The sequence below is a fragment of the Hyla sarda genome, chromosome 5, assembly GCF_029499605.1.
Source record: "Hyla sarda isolate aHylSar1 chromosome 5, aHylSar1.hap1, whole genome shotgun sequence".
NCBI classification, from domain to species: domain Eukaryota; kingdom Metazoa; phylum Chordata; class Amphibia; order Anura; family Hylidae; genus Hyla; species Hyla sarda.
In genome coordinates, this window is record NC_079193.1 from 320,342,306 (window position 1) to 320,362,192 (window position 19,887).

Sequence of the window (19,887 nt, forward strand, 5' to 3'; positions counted from 1 at the left end):
CAGTGCTGAGCAGCAGGCAGGCAGGCAGGCTGCAGAGTAGAAGAGCTGCAAATGAGAGGCTCATCTCTGCCTACGGCCACACCACCCTGAACACGCCCGATCTCGTCTGATCTCGGAAGCTAAGCAGGGTCGGGCCTGGTTAGTACTTGGATGGGAGACCGCCTGGGAATACCAGGTGCTGTAGGCTTTTTGCTTTTTCTCACTTCAACCAGCAGGGGTCAGTCTCCCCTATGCCTTTTTTACATTCACTTTCTTAGCTGCACATTTGCTTCTTTTCTTCTTTTTTTATGGCCTTTCTCCCTTGTGTTGTTTATGTGACGTCACAGTACGGGATATGCTCCTACAGTCCTATCAGCTTGAGTCCCTGCACGTCCCCAGGGCTCACCTGCAATGTACGCAGGGGTGCGCTACCTGCTGTCCAGCCCTTTGCGCAACGGTCCGCGGCCTGGAGGAAAGCTGCTTGTGCGACAGAGTGGGGCCAGCCAGTGTCTACCGGCCACACCACCCTGGGTATGCCCGATCTCGTCTGATCTCGGAAGCCAAGCAGGGTCGGGCTCGGACAGTACTGGGATGGTTGACCTCCTGGGAATACCGGGTGCTGTAGACAGGTTGCGATGTTTCTTTACACTTTCTCCTCTGGCCCAGCCTGGGAAGGCACTTTCCCGAATATCGGGGGGGGGGGGGGGAGATTTACGAAAACCTGTTTTGGGGGAAAAGTTGGCCCATTGCCCGTAAGCATCCAATGAGATGGCTTCTTCCAGTTTCAAAAAGGTAGCTAATAAAAAATGAAAAGAAGCAATGTGATCGGTTGCTACGGGCAACTGCTCCGCTTTTTCTCTGCGCAGGTTTTGACGAATCTCCCCCATTCAACTTGGGGCAAGCCAGAGCTGGAAGCCGCAGAGGCCTGTGTGCCGGTTTGCTGCTTGCTACTGTCAGCACACAATCCGTCCATCCAGCTCCATGTCCCGGCCAGAAAAGCTCATTGCCCCTGCAGCCAGGCATGTGTAAATATAAGAGTTAAAAGCAGCCCAGCCAGGAAATGGCCAGGCTTTGAGCAGGCTGAGGCTGAAGGGGCCAGCCCGAGCAAGGGCTCCCTGTGCAAAGCACTTTGTGTACGTAAGCCATAGAGCCAGTGAGCTGAAGCAGCCTTGGAGCTGGTGCTGGGTGCGTGGAAAGGAGGGGGGCAGGAAGCAGGCCCAGTGCTGAGCAGCAGGCAGGCAGGCTGCAGAGTAGAAGAGCTGCAAATGAGAGGCTCGTCTCTGCCTACGGCCACACCACCCTGAACACGCCCGATCTCGTCTGATCTCGGAAGCTAAGCAGGGTCGGGCCTGGTTAGTACTTGGATGGGAGACCGCCTGGGAATACCAGGTGCTGTAGGCTTTTTGCTTTTTCTCACTTCAACCAGCAGGGGTCAGTCTCCCCTATGCCTTTTTTACATTCACTTTCTTAGCTGCACATTTGCTTCTTTTCTTCTTTTTTTATGGCCTTTCTCCCTTGTGTTGTTTATGTGACGTCACAGTACGGGATATGCTCCTACAGTCCTATCAGCTTGAGTCCCTGCACGTCCCCAGGGCTCACCTGCAATGTACGCAGGGGTGCGCTACCTGCTGTCCAGCCCTTTGCGCAACGGTCCGCGGCCTGGAGGAAAGCTGCTTGTGCGACAGAGTGGGGCCAGCCAGTGTCTACCGGCCACACCACCCTGGGTATGCCCGATCTCGTCTGATCTCGGAAGCCAAGCAGGGTCGGGCTCGGACAGTACTGGGATGGTTGACCTCCTGGGAATACCGGGTGCTGTAGACAGGTTGCGATGTTTCTTTACACTTTCTCCTCTGGCCCAGCCTGGGAAGGCACTTTCCCGAATATCGGGGGGGGGGGGGAGATTTACGAAAACCTGTTTTGGGGGAAAAGTTGGCCCATTGCCCGTAAGCATCCAATGAGATGGCTTCTTCCAGTTTCAAAAAGGTAGCAAATAAAAAATGAAAAGAAGCAATGTGATCGGTTGCTACGGGCAACTGCTCCGCTTTTTCTCTGCGCAGGTTTTGACGAATCTCCCCCATTCAACTTGGGGCAAGCCAGAGCTGGAAGCCGCAGAGGCCTGTGTGCCGGTTTGCTGCTTGCTACTGTCAGCACACAATCCGTCCATCCAGCTCCGTGTCCCGGCCAGAAAAGCTCATTGCCCCTGCAGCCAGGCATGTGTAAATATAAGAGTTAAAAGCAGCCCAGCCAGGAAATGGCCAGGCTTTGAGCAGGCTGAGGCTGAAGGGGCCAGCCCGAGCAAGGGCTCCCTGTGCAAAGCAGTTTGTGTACGTAAGCCATAGAGCCAGTGAGCTGAAGCAGCCTTGGAGCTGGGCTGAGTGCGTGGAAAGGAGGGGGGCAGGAAGCAGGCCCAGTGCTGAGCAGCAGGCAGGCAGGCTGCAGAGTAGAAGAGCTGCAAATGAGAGGCTCATCTCTGCCTACGGCCACACCACCCTGAACACGCCCGATCTCGTCTGATCTCGGAAGCTAAGTAGGGTCGGGCCTGGTTAGTACTTGGATGGGAGACCGCCTGGGAATACCAGGTGCTGTAGGCTTTTTGCTTTTTCTCACTTCAACCAGCAGGGGTCAGTCTCCCCTATGCCTTTTTTACATTCACTTTCTTAGCTGCACATTTGCTTCTTTTCTTCTTTTTTTATGGCCTTTCTCCCTTGTGTTGTTTATGTGACGTCACAGTACGGGATATGCTCCTACAGTCCTATCAGCTTGAGTCCCTGCACGTCCCCAGGGCTCACCTGCAATGTACGCAGGGGTGCGCTACCTGCTGTCCAGCCCTTTGCGCAACGGTCCGCGGCCTGGAGGAAAGCTGCTTGTGCGACAGAGTGGGGCCAGCCAGTGTCTACCGGCCACACCACCCTGGGTATGCCCGATCTCGTCTGATCTCGGAAGCCAAGCAGGGTCGGGCTCGGACAGTACTGGGATGGTTGACCTCCTGGGAATACCGGGTGCTGTAGACAGGTTGCGATGTTTCTTTACACTTTCTCCTCTGGCCCAGCCTGGGAAGGCACTTTCCCGAATATCGGGGGGGGGGGGGAGATTTACGAAAACCTGTTTTGGGGGAAAAGTTGGCCCATTGCCCGTAAGCATCCAATGAGATGGCTTCTTCCAGTTTCAAAAAGGTAGCAAATAAAAAATGAAAAGAAGCAATGTGATCGGTTGCTACGGGCAACTGCTCCGCTTTTTCTCTGCGCAGGTTTTGACGAATCTCCCCCATTCAACTTGGGGCAAGCCAGAGCTGGAAGCCGCAGAGGCCTGTGTGCCGGTTTGCTGCTTGCTACTGTCAGCACACAATCCGTCCATCCAGCTCCATGTCCCGGCCAGAAAAGCTCATTGCCCCTGCAGCCAGGCATGTGTAAATATAAGAGTTAAAAGCAGCCCAGCCAGGAAATGGCCAGGCTTTGAGCAGGCTGAGGCTGAAGGGGCCAGCCCGAGCAAGGGCTCCCTGTGCAAAGCACTTTGTGTACGTAAGCCATAGAGCCAGTGAGCTGAAGCAGCCTTGGAGCTGGGCTGGGTGCGTGGAAAGGAGGGGGGCAGGAAGCAGGCCCAGTGCTGAGCAGCAGGCAGGCAGGCTGCAGAGTAGAAGAGCTGCAAGAGAGGCTCGTCTCTGCCTACGGCCACACCACCCTGAACACGCCCGATCTCGTCTGATCTCGGAAGCTAAGCAGGGTCGGGCCTGGTTAGTACTTGGATGGGAGACCGCCTGGGAATACCAGGTGCTGTAGGCTTTTTGCTTTTTCTCACTTCAACCAGCAGGGGTCAGTCTCCCCTATGCCTTTTTTACATTCACTTTCTTAGCTGCACATTTGCTTCTTTTCTTCTTTTTTTATGGCCCTTTCTCCCTTGTGTTGTTTATGTGACGTCACAGTACGGGATATGCTCCTACAGTCCTATCAGCTTGAGTCCCTGCACGTCCCCAGGGCTCACCTGCAATGTACGCAGGGGTGCGCTACCTGCTGTCCAGCCCTTTGCGCAACGGTCCGCGGCCTGGAGGAAAGCTGCTTGTGCGACAGAGTGGGGCCAGCCAGTGTCTACCGGCCACACCACCCTGGGTATGCCCGATCTCGTCTGATCTCGGAAGCCAAGCAGGGTCGGGCTCGGACAGTACTGGGATGGTTGACCTCCTGGGAATACCGGGTGCTGTAGACAGGTTGCGATGTTTCTTTACACTTTCTCCTCTGGCCCCAGCCTGGGAAGGCACTTTCCCGAATATCGGGGGGGGGGGGGAGATTTACGAAAACCTGTTTTGGGGGAAAAGTTGGCCCATTGCCCGTAAGCATCCAATGAGATGGCTTCTTCCAGTTTCAAAAAGGTAGCAAATAAAAAATGAAAAGAAGCAATGTGATCGGTTGCTACGGGCAACTGCTCCGCTTTTTCTCTGCGCAGGTTTTGACGAATCTCCCCCATTCAACTTGGGGCAAGCCAGAGCTGGAAGCCGCAGAGGCCTGTGTGCCGGTTTGCTGCTTGCTACTGTCAGCACACAATCCGTCCATCCAGCTCCGTGTCCCGGCCAGAAAAGCTCATTGCCCCTGCAGCCAGGCATGTGTAAATATAAGAGTTAAAAGCAGCCCAGCCAGGAAATGGCCAGGCTTTGAGCAGGCTGAGGCTGAAGGGGCCAGCCCGAGCAAGGGCTCCCTGTGCAAAGCAGTTTGTGTACGTAAGCCATAGAGCCAGTGAGCTGAAGCAGCCTTGGAGCTGGGCTGAGTGCGTGGAAAGGAGGGGGGCAGGAAGCAGGCCCAGTGCTGAGCAGCAGGCAGGCAGGCTGCAGAGTAGAAGAGCTGCAAATGAGAGGCTCATCTCTGCCTACGGCCACACCACCCTGAACACGCCCGATCTCGTCTGATCTCGGAAGCTAAGTAGGGTCGGGCCTGGTTAGTACTTGGATGGGAGACCGCCTGGGAATACCAGGTGCTGTAGGCTTTTTGCTTTTTCTCACTTCAACCAGCAGGGGTCAGTCTCCCCTATGCCTTTTTTACATTCACTTTCTTAGCTGCACATTTGCTTCTTTTCTTCTTTTTTTATGGCCTTTCTCCCTTGTGTTGTTTATGTGACGTCACAGTACGGGATATGCTCCTACAGTCCTATCAGCTTGAGTCCCTGCACGTCCCCAGGGCTCACCTGCAATGTACGCAGGGGTGCGCTACCTGCTGTCCAGCCCTTTGCGCAACGGTCCGCGGCCTGGAGGAAAGCTGCTTGTGCGACAGAGTGGGGCCAGCCAGTGTCTACCGGCCACACCACCCTGGGTATGCCCGATCTCGTCTGATCTCGGAAGCCAAGCAGGGTCGGGCTCGGACAGTACTGGGATGGTTGACCTCCTGGGAATACCGGGTGCTGTAGACAGGTTGCGATGTTTCTTTACACTTTCTCCTCTGGCCCAGCCTGGGAAGGCACTTTCCCGAATATCCGGGGGGGGGGGGCGAGATTTACGAAAACCTGTTTTGGGGGAAAAGTTGGCCCATTGCCCGTAAGCATCCAATGAGATGGCTTCTTCCAGTTTCAAAAAGGTAGCTAATAAAAAATGAAAAGAAGCAATGTGATCGGTTGCTACGGGCAACTGCTCCGCTTTTTCTCTGCGCAGGTTTTGACGAATCTCCCCCATTCAACTTGGGGCAAGCCAGAGCTGGAAGCCGCAGAGGCCTGTGTGCCGGTTTGCTGCTTGCTACTGTCAGCACACAATCCGTCCATCCAGCTCCATGTCCCGGCCAGAAAAGCTCATTGCCCCTGCAGCCAGGCATGTGTAAATATAAGAGTTAAAAGCAGCCCAGCCAGGAAATGGCCAGGCTTTGAGCAGGCTGAGGCTGAAGGGGCCAGCCCGAGCAAGGGCTCCCTGTGCAAAGCACTTTGTGTACGTAAGCCATAGAGCCAGTGAGCTGAAGCAGCCTTGGAGCTGGGCTGAGTGCGTGGAAAGGAGGGGGGCAGGAAGCAGGCCCAGTGCTGAGCAGCAGGCAGGCAGGCAGGCTGCAGAGTAGAAGAGCTGCAAATGAGAGGCTCGTCTCTGCCTACGGCCACACCACCCTGAACACGCCCGATCTCGTCTGATCTCGGAAGCTAAGCAGGGTCGGGCCTGGTTAGTACTTGGATGGGAGACCGCCTGGGAATACCAGGTGCTGTAGGCTTTTTGCTTTTTCTCACTTCAACCAGCAGGGGTCAGTCTCCCCTATGCCTTTTTTACATTCACTTTCTTAGCTGCACATTTGCTTCTTTTCTTCTTTTTTTATGGCCTTTCTCCCTTGTGTTGTTTATGTGACGTCACAGTACGGGATATGCTCCTACAGTCCTATCAGCTTGAGTCCCTGCACGTCCCCAGGGCTCACCTGCAATGTACGCAGGGGTGCGCTACCTGCTGTCCAGCCCTTTGCGCAACGGTCCGCGGCCTGAAGGAAAGCTGCTTGTGCGACAGAGTGGGGCCAGCCAGTGTCTACCGGCCACACCACCCTGGGTATGCCCGATCTCGTCTGATCGCGGAAGCCAAGCAGGGTCGGGCTCGGACAGTACTGGGATGGTTGACCTCCTGGGAATACCGGGTGCTGTAGACAGGTTGCGATGTTTCTTTACACTTTCTCCTCTGGCCCAGCCTGGGAAGGCACTTTCCCGAATATCCGGGGGGGGGGGGGGAGATTTACGAAAACCTGTTTTGGGGGAAAAGTTGGCCCATTGCCCGTAAGCATCCAATGAGATGGCTTCTTCCAGTTTCAAAAAGGTAGCTAATAAAAAATGAAAAGAAGCAATGTGATCGGTTGCTACGGGCAACTGCTCCGCTTTTTCTCTGCGCAGGTTTTGACGAATCTCCCCCATTCAACTTGGGGCAAGCCAGAGCTGGAAGCCGCAGAGGCCTGTGTGCCGGTTTGCTGCTTGCTACTGTCAGCACACAATCCGTCCATCCAGCTCCGTGTCCCGGCCAGAAAAGCTCATTGCCCCTGCAGCCAGGCATGTGTAAATATAAGAGTTAAAAGCAGCCCAGCCAGGAAATGGCCAGGCTTTGAGCAGGCTGAGGCTGAAGGGGCCAGCCCGAGCAAGGGCTCCCTGTGCAAAGCAGTTTGTGTACGTAAGCCATAGAGCCAGTGAGCTGAAGCAGCCTTGGAGCTGGGCTGAGTGCGTGGAAAGGAGGGGGGCAGGAAGCAGGCCCAGTGCTGAGCAGCAGGCAGGCAGGCTGCAGAGTAGAAGAGCTGCAAATGAGAGGCTCATCTCTGCCTACGGCCACACCACCCTGAACACGCCCGATCTCGTCTGATCTCGGAAGCTAAGTAGGGTCGGGCCTGGTTAGTACTTGGATGGGAGACCGCCTGGGAATACCAGGTGCTGTAGGCTTTTTGCTTTTTCTCACTTCAACCAGCAGGGGTCAGTCTCCCCTATGCCTTTTTTACATTCACTTTCTTAGCTGCACATTTGCTTCTTTTCTTCTTTTTTTATGGCCTTTCTCCCTTGTGTTGTTTATGTGACGTCACAGTACGGGATATGCTCCTACAGTCCTATCAGCTTGAGTCCCTGCACGTCCCCAGGGCTCACCTGCAATGTACGCAGGGGTGCGCTACCTGCTGTCCAGCCCTTTGCGCAACGGTCCGCGGCCTGGAGGAAAGCTGCTTGTGCGACAGAGTGGGGCCAGCCAGTGTCTACCGGCCACACCACCCTGGGTATGCCCGATCTCGTCTGATCTCGGAAGCCAAGCAGGGTCGGGCTCGGACAGTACTGGGATGGTTGACCTCCTGGGAATACCGGGTGCTGTAGACAGGTTGCGATGTTTCTTTACACTTTCTCCTCTGGCCCAGCCTGGGAAGGCACTTTCCCGAATATCCGGGGGGGGAGATTTACGAAAACCTGTTTTGGGGGAAAAGTTGGCCCATTGCCCGTAAGCATCCAATGAGATGGCTTCTTCCAGTTTCAAAAAGGTAGCTAATAAAAAATGAAAAGAAGCAATGTGATCGGTTGCTACGGGCAACTGCTCCGCTTTTTCTCTGCGCAGGTTTTGACGAATCTCCCCCATTCAACTTGGGGCAAGCCAGAGCTGGAAGCCGCAGAGGCCTGTGTGCCGGTTTGCTGCTTGCTACTGTCAGCACACAATCCGTCCATCCAGCTCCATGTCCCGGCCAGAAAAGCTCATTGCCCCTGCAGCCAGGCATGTGTAAATATAAGAGTTAAAAGCAGCCCAGCCAGGAAATGGCCAGGCTTTGAGCAGGCTGAGGCTGAAGGGGCCAGCCCGAGCAAGGGCTCCCTGTGCAAAGCAGTTTGTGTACGTAAGCCATAGAGCCAGTGAGCTGAAGCAGCCTTGGAGCTGGGCTGAGTGCGTGGAAAGGAGGGGGGCAGGAAGCAGGCCCAGTGCTGAGCAGCAGGCAGGCAGGCTGCAGAGTAGAAGAGCTGCAAATGAGAGGCTCGTCTCTGCCTACGGCCACACCACCCTGAACACGCCCGATCTCGTCTGATCTCGGAAGCTAAGCAGGGTCGGGCCTGGTTAGTACTTGGATGGGAGACCGCCTGGGAATACCAGGTGCTGTAGGCTTTTTGCTTTTTGCTTTTTCTCACTTCAACCAGCAGGGGTCAGTCTCCCCTATGCCTTTTTTACATTCACTTTCTTAGCTGCACATTTGCTTCTTTTCTTCTTTTTTTATGGCCTTTCTCCCTTGTGTTGTTTATGTGACGTCACAGTACGGGATATGCTCCTACAGTCCTATCAGCTTGAGTCCCTGCACGTCCCCAGGGCTCACCTGCAATGTACGCAGGGGTGCGCTACCTGCTGTCCAGCCCTTTGCGCAACGGTCCGCGGCCTGGAGGAAAGCTGCTTGTGCGACAGAGTGGGGCCAGCCAGTGTCTACCGGCCACACCACCCTGGGTATGCCCGATCTCGTCTGATCTCGGAAGCCAAGCAGGGTCGGGCTCGGACAGTACTGGGATGGTTGACCTCCTGGGAATACCGGGTGCTGTAGACAGGTTGCGATGTTTCTTTACACTTTCTCCTCTGGCCCAGCCTGGGAAGGCACTTTCCCGAATATCCGGGGGGGGGGGGGGGGCGAGATTTACGAAAACCTGTTTTGGGGGAAAAGTTGGCCCATTGCCCGTAAGCATCCAATGAGATGGCTTCTTCCAGTTTCAAAAAGGTAGCTAATAAAAAATGAAAAGAAGCAATGTGATCGGTTGCTACGGGCAACTGCTCCGCTTTTTCTCTGCGCAGGTTTTGACGAATCTCCCCCATTCAACTTGGGGCAAGCCAGAGCTGGAAGCCGCAGAGGCCTGTGTGCCGGTTTGCTGCTTGCTACTGTCAGCACACAATCCGTCCATCCAGCTCCATGTCCCGGCCAGAAAAGCTCATTGCCCCTGCAGCCAGGCATGTGTAAATATAAGAGTTAAAAGCAGCCCAGCCAGGAAATGGCCAGGCTTTGAGCAGGCTGAGGCTGAAGGGGCCAGCCCGAGCAAGGGCTCCCTGTGCAAAGCACTTTGTGTACGTAAGCCATAGAGCCAGTGAGCTGAAGCAGCCTTGGAGCTGGGCTGAGTGCGTGGAAAGGAGGGGGGCAGGAAGCAGGCCCAGTGCTGAGCAGCAGGCAGGCAGGCAGGCTGCAGAGTAGAAGAGCTGCAAATGAGAGGCTCGTCTCTGCCTACGGCCACACCACCCTGAACACGCCCGATCTCGTCTGATCTCGGAAGCTAAGCAGGGTCGGGCCTGGTTAGTACTTGGATGGGAGACCGCCTGGGAATACCAGGTGCTGTAGGCTTTTTGCTTTTTCTCACTTCAACCAGCAGGGGTCAGTCTCCCCTATGCCTTTTTTACATTCACTTTCTTAGCTGCACATTTGCTTCTTTTCTTCTTTTTTTATGGCCTTTCTCCCTTGTGTTGTTTATGTGACGTCACAGTACGGGATATGCTCCTACAGTCCTATCAGCTTGAGTCCCTGCACGTCCCCAGGGCTCACCTGCAATGTACGCAGGGGTGCGCTACCTGCTGTCCAGCCTTTTGCGCAACGGTCCGCGGCCTGGAGGAAAGCTGCTTGTGCGACAGAGTGGGGCCAGCCAGTGTCTACCGGCCACACCACCCTGGGTATGCCCGATCTCGTCTGATCTCGGAAGCCAAGCAGGGTCGGGCTCGGACAGTACTGGGATGGTTGACCTCCTGGGAATACCGGGTGCTGTAGACAGGTTGCGATGTTTCTTTACACTTTCTCCTCTGGCCCAGCCTGGGAAGGCACTTTCCCGAATATCCGGGGGGGGGGGGGAGATTTACGAAAACCTGTTTTGGGGGAAAAGTTGGCCCATTGCCCGTAAGCATCCAATGAGATGGCTTCTTCCAGTTTCAAAAAGGTAGCTAATAAAAAAATGAAAAGAAGCAATGTGATCGGTTGCTACGGGCAACTGCTCCGCTTTTTCTCTGCGCAGGTTTTGACGAATCTCCCCCATTCAACTTGGGGCAAGCCAGAGCTGGAAGCCGCAGAGGCCTGTGTGCCGGTTTGCTGCTTGCTACTGTCAGCACACAATCCGTCCATCCAGCTCCATGTCCCGGCCAGAAAAGCTCATTGCCCCTGCAGCCAGGCATGTGTAAATATAAGAGTTAAAAGCAGCCCAGCCAGGAAATGGCCAGGCTTTGAGCAGGCTGAGGCTGAAGGGGCCAGCCCGAGCAAGGGCTCCCTGTGCAAAGCACTTTGTGTACGTAAGCCATAGAGCCAGTGAGCTGAAGCAGCCTTGGAGCTGGGCTGAGTGCGTGGAAAGGAGGGGGGCAGGAAGCAGGCCCAGTGCTGAGCAGCAGGCAGGCAGGCTGCAGAGTAGAAGAGCTGCAAATGAGAGGCTCGTCTCTGCCTACGGCCACACCACCCTGAACACGCCCGATCTCGTCTGATCTCGGAAGCTAAGCAGGGTCGGGCCTGGTTAGTACTTGGATGGGAGACCGCCTGGGAATACCAGGTGCTGTAGGCTTTTTGCTTTTTCTCACTTCAACCAGCAGGGGTCAGTCTCCCCTATGCCTTTTTTACATTCACTTTCTTAGCTGCACATTTGCTTCTTTTCTTCTTTTTTTATGGCCTTTCTCCCTTGTGTTGTTTATGTGACGTCACAGTACGGGATATGCTCCTACAGTCCTATCAGCTTGAGTCCCTGCACGTCCCCAGGGCTCACCTGCAATGTACGCAGGGGTGCGCTACCTGCTGTCCAGCCCTTTGCGCAACGGTCCGCGGCCTGGAGGAAAGCTGCTTGTGCGACAGAGTGGGGCCAGCCAGTGTCTACCGGCCACACCACCCTGGGTATGCCCGATCTCGTCTGATCTCGGAAGCCAAGCAGGGTCGGGCTCGGACAGTACTGGGATGGTTGACCTCCTGGGAATACCGGGTGCTGTAGACAGGTTGCGATGTTTCTTTACACTTTCTCCTCTGGCCCAGCCTGGGAAGGCACTTTCCCGAATATCCGGGGGGGGTGGGGGAGATTTACGAAAACCTGTTTTGGGGGAAAAGTTGGCCCATTGCCCGTAAGCATCCAATGAGATGGCTTCTTCCAGTTTCAAAAAGGTAGCTAATAAAAAATGAAAAGAAGCAATGTGATCGGTTGCTACGGGCAACTGCTCCGCTTTTTCTCTGCGCAGGTTTTGACGAATCTCCCCCATTCAACTTGGGGCAAGCCAGAGCTGGAAGCCGCAGAGGCCTGTGTGCCGGTTTGCTGCTTGCTACTGTCAGCACACAATCCGTCCATCCAGCTCCGTGTCCCGGCCAGAAAAGCTCATTGCCCCTGCAGCCAGGCATGTGTAAATATAAGAGTTAAAAGCAGCCCAGCCAGGAAATGGCCAGGCTTTGAGCAGGCTGAGGCTGAAGGGGCCAGCCCGAGCAAGGGCTCCCTGTGCAAAGCAGTTTGTGTACGTAAGCCATAGAGCCAGTGAGCTGAAGCAGCCTTGGAGCTGGGCTGAGTGCGTGGAAAGGAGGGGGGCAGGAAGCAGGCCCAGTGCTGAGCAGCAGGCAGGCAGGCAGGCTGCAGAGTAGAAGAGCTGCAAATGAGAGGCTCATCTCTGCCTACGGCCACACCACCCTGAACACGCCCGATCTCGTCTGATCTCGGAAGCTAAGCAGGGTCGGGCCTGGTTAGTACTTGGATGGGAGACCGCCTGGGAATACCAGGTGCTGTAGGCTTTTTGCTTTTTCTCACTTCAACCAGCAGGGGTCAGTCTCCCCTATGCCTTTTTTACATTCACTTTCTTAGCTGCACATTTGCTTCTTTTCTTCTTTTTTTATGGCCTTTCTCCCTTGTGTTGTTTATGTGACGTCACAGTACGGGATATGCTCCTACAGTCCTATCAGCTTGAGTCCCTGCACGTCCCCAGGGCTCACCTGCAATGTACGCAGGGGTGCGCTACCTGCTGTCCAGCCCTTTGCGCAACGGTCCGCGGCCTGGAGGAAAGCTGCTTGTGCGACAGAGTGGGGCCAGCCAGTGTCTACCGGCCACACCACCCTGGGTATGCCCGATCTCGTCTGATCTCGGAAGCCAAGCAGGGTCGGGCTCGGACAGTACTGGGATGGTTGACCTCCTGGGAATACCGGGTGCTGTAGACAGGTTGCGATGTTTCTTTACACTTTCTCCTCTGGCCCAGCCTGGGAAGGCACTTTCCCGAATATCGGGGGGGGGGGGGGAGATTTACGAAAACCTGTTTTGGGGGAAAAGTTGGCCCATTGCCCGTAAGCATCCAATGAGATGGCTTCTTCCAGTTTCAAAAAGGTAGCTAATAAAAAATGAAAAGAAGCAATGTGATCGGTTGCTACGGGCAACTGCTCCGCTTTTTCTCTGCGCAGGTTTTGACGAATCTCCCCCATTCAACTTGGGGCAAGCCAGAGCTGGAAGCCGCAGAGGCCTGTGTGCCGGTTTGCTGCTTGCTACTGTCAGCACACAATCCGTCCATCCAGCTCCATGTCCCGGCCAGAAAAGCTCATTGCCCCTGCAGCCAGGCATGTGTAAATATAAGAGTTAAAAGCAGCCCAGCCAGGAAATGGCCAGGCTTTGAGCAGGCTGAGGCTGAAGGGGCCAGCCCGAGCAAGGGCTCCCTGTGCAAAGCACTTTGTGTACGTAAGCCATAGAGCCAGTGAGCTGAAGCAGCCTTGGAGCTGGGCTGGGTGCGTGGAAAGGAGGGGGGCAGGAAGCAGGCCCAGTGCTGAGCAGCAGGCAGGCAGGCTGCAGAGTAGAAGAGCTGCAAATGAGAGGCTCGTCTCTGCCTACGGCCACACCACCCTGAACACGCCCGATCTCGTCTGATCTCGGAAGCTAAGCAGGGTCGGGCCTGGTTAGTACTTGGATGGGAGACCGCCTGGGAATACCAGGTGCTGTAGGCTTTTTGCTTTTTCTCACTTCAACCAGCAGGGGTCAGTCTCCCCTATGCCTTTTTTACATTCACTTTCTTAGCTGCACATTTGCTTCTTTTCTTCTTTTTTTATGGCCTTTCTCCCTTGTGTTGTTTATGTGACGTCACAGTACGGGATATGCTCCTACAGTCCTATCAGCTTGAGTCCCTGCACGTCCCCAGGGCTCACCTGCAATGTACGCAGGGGTGCGCTACCTGCTGTCCAGCCCTTTGCGCAACGGTCCGCGGCCTGGAGGAAAGCTGCTTGTGCGACAGAGTGGGGCCAGCCAGTGTCTACCGGCCACACCACCCTGGGTATGCCCGATCTCGTCTGATCTCGGAAGCCAAGCAGGGTCGGGCTCGGACAGTACTGGGATGGTTGACCTCCTGGGAATACCGGGTGCTGTAGACAGGTTGCGATGTTTCTTTACACTTTCTCCTCTGGCCCAGCCTGGGAAGGCACTTTCCCGAATATCGGGGGGGGGGGGGAGATTTACGAAAACCTGTTTTGGGGGAAAAGTTGGCCCATTGCCCGTAAGCATCCAATGAGATGGCTTCTTCCAGTTTCAAAAAGGTAGCAAATAAAAAATGAAAAGAAGCAATGTGATCGGTTGCTACGGGCAACTGCTCCGCTTTTTCTCTGCGCAGGTTTTGACGAATCTCCCCCATTCAACTTGGGGCAAGCCAGAGCTGGAAGCCGCAGAGGCCTGTGTGCCGGTTTGCTGCTTGCTACTGTCAGCACACAATCCGTCCATCCAGCTCCGTGTCCCGGCCAGAAAAGCTCATTGCCCCTGCAGCCAGGCATGTGTAAATATAAGAGTTAAAAGCAGCCCAGCCAGGAAATGGCCAGGCTTTGAGCAGGCTGAGGCTGAAGGGGCCAGCCCGAGCAAGGGCTCCCTGTGCAAAGCAGTTTGTGTACGTAAGCCATAGAGCCAGTGAGCTGAAGCAGCCTTGGAGCTGGGCTGAGTGCGTGGAAAGGAGGGGGGCAGGAAGCAGGCCCAGTGCTGAGCAGCAGGCAGGCAGGCTGCAGAGTAGAAGAGCTGCAAATGAGAGGCTCATCTCTGCCTACGGCCACACCACCCTGAACACGCCCGATCTCGTCTGATCTCGGAAGCTAAGTAGGGTCGGGCCTGGTTAGTACTTGGATGGGAGACCGCCTGGGAATACCAGGTGCTGTAGGCTTTTTGCTTTTTCTCACTTCAACCAGCAGGGGTCAGTCTCCCTATGCCTTTTTTACATTCACTTTCTTAGCTGCACATTTGCTTCTTTTCTTCTTTTTTTATGGCCTTTCTCCCTTGTGTTGTTTATGTGACGTCACAGTACGGGATATGCTCCTACAGTCCTATCAGCTTGAGTCCCTGCACGTCCCCAGGGCTCACCTGCAATGTACGCAGGGGTGCGCTACCTGCTGTCCAGCCCTTTGCGCAACGGTCCGCGGCCTGGAGGAAAGCTGCTTGTGCGACAGAGTGGGGCCAGCCAGTGTCTACCGGCCACACCACCCTGGGTATGCCCGATCTCGTCTGATCTCGGAAGCCAAGCAGGGTCGGGCTCGGACAGTACTGGGATGGTTGACCTCCTGGGAATACCGGGTGCTGTAGACAGGTTGCGATGTTTCTTTACACTTTCTCCTCTGGCCCAGCCTGGGAAGGCACTTTCCCGAATATCGGGGGGGGGGGGGGAGATTTACGAAAACCTGTTTTTGGGGGAAAAGTTGGCCCATTGCCCGTAAGCATCCAATGAGATGGCTTCTTCCAGTTTCAAAAAGGTAGCAAATAAAAAAATGAAAAGAAGCAATGTGATCGGTTGCTACGGGCAACTGCTCCGCTTTTTCTCTGCGCAGGTTTTGACGAATCTCCCCCATTCAACTTGGGGCAAGCCAGAGCTGGAAGCCGCAGAGGCCTGTGTGCCGGTTTGCTGCTTGCTACTGTCAGCACACAATCCGTCCATCCAGCTCCATGTCCCGGCCAGAAAAGCTCATTGCCCCTGCAGCCAGGCATGTGTAAATATAAGAGTTAAAAGCAGCCCAGCCAGGAAATGGCCAGGCTTTGAGCAGGCTGAGGCTGAAGGGGCCAGCCCGAGCAAGGGCTCCCTGTGCAAAGCACTTTGTGTACGTAAGCCATAGAGCCAGTGAGCTGAAGCAGCCTTGGAGCTGGGCTGGGTGCGTGGAAAGGAGGGGGGCAGGAAGCAGGCCCAGTGCTGAGCAGCAGGCAGGCAGGCTGCAGAGTAGAAGAGCTGCAAATGAGAGGCTCGTCTCTGCCTACGGCCACACCACCCTGAACACGCCCGATCTCGTCTGATCTCGGAAGCTAAGCAGGGTCGGGCCTGGTTAGTACTTGGATGGGAGACCGCCTGGGAATACCAGGTGCTGTAGGCTTTTTGCTTTTTCTCACTTCAACCAGCAGGGTCAGTCTCCCCTATGCCTTTTTTACATTCACTTTCTTAGCTGCACATTTGCTTCTTTTCTTCTTTTTTTATGGCCTTTCTCCCTTGTGTTGTTTATGTGACGTCACAGTACGGGATATGCTCCTACAGTCCTATCAGCTTGAGTCCCTGCACGTCCCCAGGGCTCACCTGCAATGTACGCAGGGGTGCGCTACCTGCTGTCCAGCCCTTTGCGCAACGGTCCGCGGCCTGGAGGAAAGCTGCTTGTGCGACAGAGTGGGGCCAGCCAGTGTCTACCGGCCACACCACCCTGGGTATGCCCGATCTCGTCTGATCTCGGAAGCCAAGCAGGGTCGGGCTCGGACAGTACTGGGATGGTTGACCTCCTGGGAATACCGGGTGCTGTAGACAGGTTGCGATGTTTCTTTACACTTTCTCCTCTGGCCCAGCCTGGGAAGGCACTTTCCCGAATATCGGGGGGGGGGGGGGAGATTTACGAAAACCTGTTTTGGGGGAAAAGTTGGCCCATTGCCCGTAAGCATCCAATGAGATGGCTTCTTCCAGTTTCAAAAAGGTAGCAAATAAAAAATGAAAAGAAGCAATGTGATCGGTTGCTACGGGCAACTGCTCCGCTTTTTCTCTGCGCAGGTTTTGACGAATCTCCCCCATTCAACTTGGGGCAAGCCAGAGCTGGAAGCCGCAGAGGCCTGTGTGCCGGTTTGCTGCTTGCTACTGTCAGCACACAATCCGTCCATCCAGCTCCGTGTCCCGGCCAGAAAAGCTCATTGCCCCTGCAGCCAGGCATGTGTAAATATAAGAGTTAAAAGCAGCCCAGCCAGGAAATGGCCAGGCTTTGAGGCAGGCTGAGGCTGAAGGGGCCAGCCCGAGCAAGGGCTCCCTGTGCAAAGCAGTTTGTGTACGTAAGCCATAGAGCCAGTGAGCTGAAGCAGCCTTGGAGCTGGGCTGAGTGCGTGGAAAGGAGGGGGGCAGGAAGCAGGCCCAGTGCTGAGCAGCAGGCAGGCAGGCTGCAGAGTAGAAGAGCTGCAAATGAGAGGCTCATCTCTGCCTACGGCCACACCACCCTGAACACGCCCGATCTCGTCTGATCTCGGAAGCTAAGTAGGGTCGGGCCTGGTTAGTACTTGGATGGGAGACCGCCTGGGAATACCAGGTGCTGTAGGCTTTTTGCTTTTTCTCACTTCAACCAGCAGGGGTCAGTCTCCCCTATGCCTTTTTTACATTCACTTTCTTAGCTGCACATTTGCTTCTTTTCTTCTTTTTTTATGGCCTTTCTCCCTTGTGTTGTTTATGTGACGTCACAGTACGGATATGCTCCTACAGTCCTATCAGCTTGAGTCCCTGCACGTCCCCAGGGCTCACCTGCAATGTACGCAGGGGTGCGCTACCTGCTGTCCAGCCCTTTGCGCAACGGTCCGCGGCTGGAGGAAAGCTGCTTGTGCGACAGAGTGGGGGCCAGCCAGTGTCTACCGGCCACACCACCCTGGGTATGCCCGATCTCGTCTGATCTCGGAAGCCAAGCAGGGTCGGGCTCGGACAGTACTGGGATGGTTGACCTCCTGGGAATACCGGGTGCTGTAGACAGGTTGCGATGTTTCTTTACACTTTCTCCTCTGGCCCAGCCTGGGAAGGCCACTTTCCCGAATATCCGGGGGGGGGGGGCGAGATTTACGAAAACCTGTTTTGGGGGAAAAGTTGGCCCATTGCCCGTAAGCATCCAATGAGATGGCTTCTTCCAGTTTCAAAAAGGTAGCTAATAAAAAATGAAAAGAAGCAATGTGATCGGTTGCTACGGGCAACTGCTCCGCTTTTTCTCTGCGCAGGTTTTGACGAATCTCCCCCATTCAACTTGGGGCAAGCCAGAGCTGGAAGCCGCAGAGGCCTGTGTGCCGGTTTGCTGCTTGCTACTGTCAGCACACAATCCGTCCATCCAGCTCCATGTCCCGGCCAGAAAAGCTCATTGCCCCTGCAGCCAGGCATGTGTAAATATAAGAGTTAAAAGCAGCCCAGCCAGGAAATGGCCAGGCTTTGAGCAGGCTGAGGCTGAAGGGGCCAGCCCGAGCAAGGGCTCCCTGTGCAAAGCACTTTGTGTACGTAAGCCATAGAGCCAGTGAGCTGAAGCAGCCTTGGAGCTGGGCTGAGTGCGTGGAAAGGAGGGGGGGCAGGAAGCAGGCCCAGTGCTGAGCAGCAGGCAGGCAGGCAGGCTGCAGAGTAGAAGAGCTGCAAATGAGAGGCTCGTCTCTGCCTACGGCCACACCACCCTGAACACGCCCGATCTCGTCTGATCTCGGAAGCTAAGCAGGGTCGGGCTGGTTAGTACTTGGATGGGAGACCGCCTGGGAATACCAGGTGCTGTAGGCTTTTTGCTTTTTCTCACTTCAACCAGCAGGGGTCAGTCTCCCTATGCCTTTTTTACATTCACTTTCTTAGCTGCACATTTGCTTCTTTTCTTCTTTTTTTATGGCCTTTCTCCCTTGTGTTGTTTATGTGACGTCACAGTACGGGATATGCTCCTACAGTCCTATCAGCTTGAGTCCCTGCACGTCCCCAGGGCTCACCTGCAATGTACGCAGGGGTGCGCTACCTGCTGTCCAGCCCTTTGCGCAACGGTCCGCGGCCTGAAGGAAAGCTGCTTGTGCGACAGAGTGGGGCCAGCCAGTGTCTACCGGCCACACCACCCTGGGTATGCCCGATCTCGTCTGATCGCGGAAGCCAAGCAGGGTCGGGCTCGGACAGTACTGGGATGGTTGACCTCTGGGAATACCGGGTGCTGTAGACAGGTTGCGATGTTTCTTTACACTTTCTCCTCTGGCCCAGCCTGGAAGGCACTTTCCCGAATATCCGGGGGGGGGGGGGGAGATTTACGAAAACCTGTTTTGGGGGAAAAGTTGGCCCATTGCCCGTAAGCATCCAATGAGATGGCTTCTTCAGTTTCAAAAGGTAGCTAATAAAAAATGAAAAGAAGCAATGTGATCGGTTGCTACGGGCAACTGCTCCGCTTTTTCTCTGCGCAGGTTTTGACGAATCTCCCCCATTCAACTTGGGGCAAGCCAGAGCTGGAAGCCGCAGAGGCCTGTGTGCCGGTTTGCTGCTTGCTACTGTCAGCACACAATCCGTCCATCCAGCTCCGTGTCCCGGCCAGAAAAGCTCATTGCCCCTGCAGCCAGGCATGTGTAAATATAAGAGTTAAAAGCAGCCCAGCCAGGAAATGGCCAGGCTTTGAGCAGGCTGAGGCTGAAGGGGCCAGCCCGAGCAAGGGCTCCCTGTGCAAAGCAGTTTGTGTACGTAAGCCATAGAGCCAGTGAGCTGAAGCAGCCTTGGAGCTGGCTGAGTGCGTGGAAAGGAGGGGGCAGGAAGCAGGCCCAGTGCTGAGCAGCAGGCAGGCAGGCTGCAGAGTAGAAGAGCTGCAAATGAGAGGCTCATCTCTGCCTACGGCCACACCACCCTGAACACGCCCGATCTCGTCTGATCTCGGAAGCTAAGTAGGGTCGGGCCTGGTTAGTACTTGGATGGGAGACCGCCTGGGAATACCAGGTGCTGTAGGCTTTTTGCTTTTTCTCACTTCAACCAGCAGGGGTCAGTCTCCCCTATGCCTTTTTTACATTCACTTTCTTAGCTGCACATTTGCTTCTTTTCTTCTTTTTTTATGGCCTTTCTCCCTTGTGTTGTTTATGTGACGTCACAGTACGGGATATGCTCCTACAGTCCTATCAGCTTGAGTCCCTGCACGTCCCCAGGGCTCACCTGCAATGTACGCAGGGGTGCGCTACCTGCTGTCCAGCCCTTTGCGCAACGGTCCGCGGCCTGGAGGAAAGCTGCTTGTGCGACAGAGTGGGGCCAGCCAGTGTCTACCGGCCACACCACCCTGGGTATGCCCGATCTCGTCTGATCTCGGAAGCCAAGCAGGGTCGGGCTCGGACAGTACTGGGATGGTTGACCTCCTGGGAATACCGGGTGCTGTAGACAGGTTGCGATGTTTCTTTACACTTTCTCCTCTGGCCCAGCCTGGGAAGGCACTTTCCCGAATATCCGGGGGGGGGAGATTTACGAAAACCTGTTTTGGGGGAAAAGTTGGCCCATTGCCCGTAAGCATCCAATGAGATGGCTTCTTCCAGTTTCAAAAAGGTAGCTAATAAAAAATGAAAAGAAGCAATGTGATCGGTTGCTAC

General features: G+C 55.2%; 17 non-coding genes and 17 pseudogenes across 17 annotated transcripts; all 34 read left to right on the forward strand.

Moving 5' to 3' along the window:
* Nucleotides 1–68: 68 nt before the first annotated feature.
* LOC130274858 (5S ribosomal RNA) lies at nucleotides 69–187 on the forward strand. Its single transcript, XR_008844566.1, has one exon. It is a non-coding gene; the product is annotated as a 5S ribosomal RNA (ribosomal RNA).
* A 300-nt stretch (nucleotides 188–487) lies between these two features.
* On the forward strand, nucleotides 488–607 carry LOC130275139 (5S ribosomal RNA; annotated as a pseudogene).
* A 654-nt stretch (nucleotides 608–1,261) lies between these two features.
* On the forward strand, nucleotides 1,262–1,380 carry LOC130274859 (5S ribosomal RNA). Its single transcript, XR_008844567.1, has one exon. It is a non-coding gene; the product is annotated as a 5S ribosomal RNA (ribosomal RNA).
* Nucleotides 1,381–1,680: 300 nt separating this feature from the next.
* On the forward strand, nucleotides 1,681–1,800 carry LOC130275140 (5S ribosomal RNA; annotated as a pseudogene).
* A 651-nt stretch (nucleotides 1,801–2,451) lies between these two features.
* LOC130274884 (5S ribosomal RNA) lies at nucleotides 2,452–2,570 on the forward strand. The gene has a single exon (XR_008844592.1). It is a non-coding gene; the product is annotated as a 5S ribosomal RNA (ribosomal RNA).
* Nucleotides 2,571–2,870: 300 nt separating this feature from the next.
* On the forward strand, nucleotides 2,871–2,990 carry LOC130275141 (5S ribosomal RNA; annotated as a pseudogene).
* Nucleotides 2,991–3,639: 649 nt separating this feature from the next.
* LOC130274860 (5S ribosomal RNA) lies at nucleotides 3,640–3,758 on the forward strand. The gene has a single exon (XR_008844568.1). It is a non-coding gene; the product is annotated as a 5S ribosomal RNA (ribosomal RNA).
* A 301-nt stretch (nucleotides 3,759–4,059) lies between these two features.
* On the forward strand, nucleotides 4,060–4,179 carry LOC130275143 (5S ribosomal RNA; annotated as a pseudogene).
* Nucleotides 4,180–4,831: 652 nt separating this feature from the next.
* On the forward strand, nucleotides 4,832–4,950 carry LOC130274885 (5S ribosomal RNA). The gene has a single exon (XR_008844593.1). It is a non-coding gene; the product is annotated as a 5S ribosomal RNA (ribosomal RNA).
* Nucleotides 4,951–5,250: 300 nt separating this feature from the next.
* On the forward strand, nucleotides 5,251–5,370 carry LOC130275144 (5S ribosomal RNA; annotated as a pseudogene).
* A 657-nt stretch (nucleotides 5,371–6,027) lies between these two features.
* LOC130274861 (5S ribosomal RNA) lies at nucleotides 6,028–6,146 on the forward strand. Its single transcript, XR_008844569.1, has one exon. It is a non-coding gene; the product is annotated as a 5S ribosomal RNA (ribosomal RNA).
* A 300-nt stretch (nucleotides 6,147–6,446) lies between these two features.
* On the forward strand, nucleotides 6,447–6,566 carry LOC130275181 (5S ribosomal RNA; annotated as a pseudogene).
* Nucleotides 6,567–7,219: 653 nt separating this feature from the next.
* LOC130274886 (5S ribosomal RNA) lies at nucleotides 7,220–7,338 on the forward strand. Its single transcript, XR_008844594.1, has one exon. It is a non-coding gene; the product is annotated as a 5S ribosomal RNA (ribosomal RNA).
* Nucleotides 7,339–7,638: 300 nt separating this feature from the next.
* LOC130275145 (5S ribosomal RNA) lies at nucleotides 7,639–7,758 on the forward strand (annotated as a pseudogene).
* A 647-nt stretch (nucleotides 7,759–8,405) lies between these two features.
* On the forward strand, nucleotides 8,406–8,524 carry LOC130274862 (5S ribosomal RNA). The gene has a single exon (XR_008844570.1). It is a non-coding gene; the product is annotated as a 5S ribosomal RNA (ribosomal RNA).
* Nucleotides 8,525–8,831: 307 nt separating this feature from the next.
* On the forward strand, nucleotides 8,832–8,951 carry LOC130275146 (5S ribosomal RNA; annotated as a pseudogene).
* Nucleotides 8,952–9,612: 661 nt separating this feature from the next.
* On the forward strand, nucleotides 9,613–9,731 carry LOC130274863 (5S ribosomal RNA). The gene has a single exon (XR_008844571.1). It is a non-coding gene; the product is annotated as a 5S ribosomal RNA (ribosomal RNA).
* A 300-nt stretch (nucleotides 9,732–10,031) lies between these two features.
* Nucleotides 10,032–10,151, forward strand: LOC130275147 (5S ribosomal RNA; annotated as a pseudogene).
* A 653-nt stretch (nucleotides 10,152–10,804) lies between these two features.
* On the forward strand, nucleotides 10,805–10,923 carry LOC130274864 (5S ribosomal RNA). Its single transcript, XR_008844572.1, has one exon. It is a non-coding gene; the product is annotated as a 5S ribosomal RNA (ribosomal RNA).
* A 300-nt stretch (nucleotides 10,924–11,223) lies between these two features.
* Nucleotides 11,224–11,343, forward strand: LOC130275148 (5S ribosomal RNA; annotated as a pseudogene).
* A 657-nt stretch (nucleotides 11,344–12,000) lies between these two features.
* Nucleotides 12,001–12,119, forward strand: LOC130274865 (5S ribosomal RNA). The gene has a single exon (XR_008844573.1). It is a non-coding gene; the product is annotated as a 5S ribosomal RNA (ribosomal RNA).
* A 300-nt stretch (nucleotides 12,120–12,419) lies between these two features.
* Nucleotides 12,420–12,539, forward strand: LOC130275149 (5S ribosomal RNA; annotated as a pseudogene).
* Nucleotides 12,540–13,191: 652 nt separating this feature from the next.
* On the forward strand, nucleotides 13,192–13,310 carry LOC130274866 (5S ribosomal RNA). Its single transcript, XR_008844574.1, has one exon. It is a non-coding gene; the product is annotated as a 5S ribosomal RNA (ribosomal RNA).
* A 300-nt stretch (nucleotides 13,311–13,610) lies between these two features.
* LOC130275150 (5S ribosomal RNA) lies at nucleotides 13,611–13,730 on the forward strand (annotated as a pseudogene).
* A 651-nt stretch (nucleotides 13,731–14,381) lies between these two features.
* On the forward strand, nucleotides 14,382–14,500 carry LOC130274887 (5S ribosomal RNA). The gene has a single exon (XR_008844595.1). It is a non-coding gene; the product is annotated as a 5S ribosomal RNA (ribosomal RNA).
* A 299-nt stretch (nucleotides 14,501–14,799) lies between these two features.
* Nucleotides 14,800–14,919, forward strand: LOC130275151 (5S ribosomal RNA; annotated as a pseudogene).
* Nucleotides 14,920–15,573: 654 nt separating this feature from the next.
* LOC130274867 (5S ribosomal RNA) lies at nucleotides 15,574–15,692 on the forward strand. Its single transcript, XR_008844575.1, has one exon. It is a non-coding gene; the product is annotated as a 5S ribosomal RNA (ribosomal RNA).
* Nucleotides 15,693–15,991: 299 nt separating this feature from the next.
* Nucleotides 15,992–16,111, forward strand: LOC130275152 (5S ribosomal RNA; annotated as a pseudogene).
* A 653-nt stretch (nucleotides 16,112–16,764) lies between these two features.
* LOC130274888 (5S ribosomal RNA) lies at nucleotides 16,765–16,883 on the forward strand. The gene has a single exon (XR_008844596.1). It is a non-coding gene; the product is annotated as a 5S ribosomal RNA (ribosomal RNA).
* Nucleotides 16,884–17,182: 299 nt separating this feature from the next.
* On the forward strand, nucleotides 17,183–17,302 carry LOC130275155 (5S ribosomal RNA; annotated as a pseudogene).
* A 659-nt stretch (nucleotides 17,303–17,961) lies between these two features.
* LOC130274925 (5S ribosomal RNA) lies at nucleotides 17,962–18,079 on the forward strand. Its single transcript, XR_008844633.1, has one exon. It is a non-coding gene; the product is annotated as a 5S ribosomal RNA (ribosomal RNA).
* Nucleotides 18,080–18,378: 299 nt separating this feature from the next.
* LOC130275184 (5S ribosomal RNA) lies at nucleotides 18,379–18,497 on the forward strand (annotated as a pseudogene).
* Nucleotides 18,498–19,145: 648 nt separating this feature from the next.
* On the forward strand, nucleotides 19,146–19,264 carry LOC130274889 (5S ribosomal RNA). Its single transcript, XR_008844597.1, has one exon. It is a non-coding gene; the product is annotated as a 5S ribosomal RNA (ribosomal RNA).
* A 300-nt stretch (nucleotides 19,265–19,564) lies between these two features.
* Nucleotides 19,565–19,684, forward strand: LOC130275156 (5S ribosomal RNA; annotated as a pseudogene).
* Nucleotides 19,685–19,887: the final 203 nt, after the last annotated feature.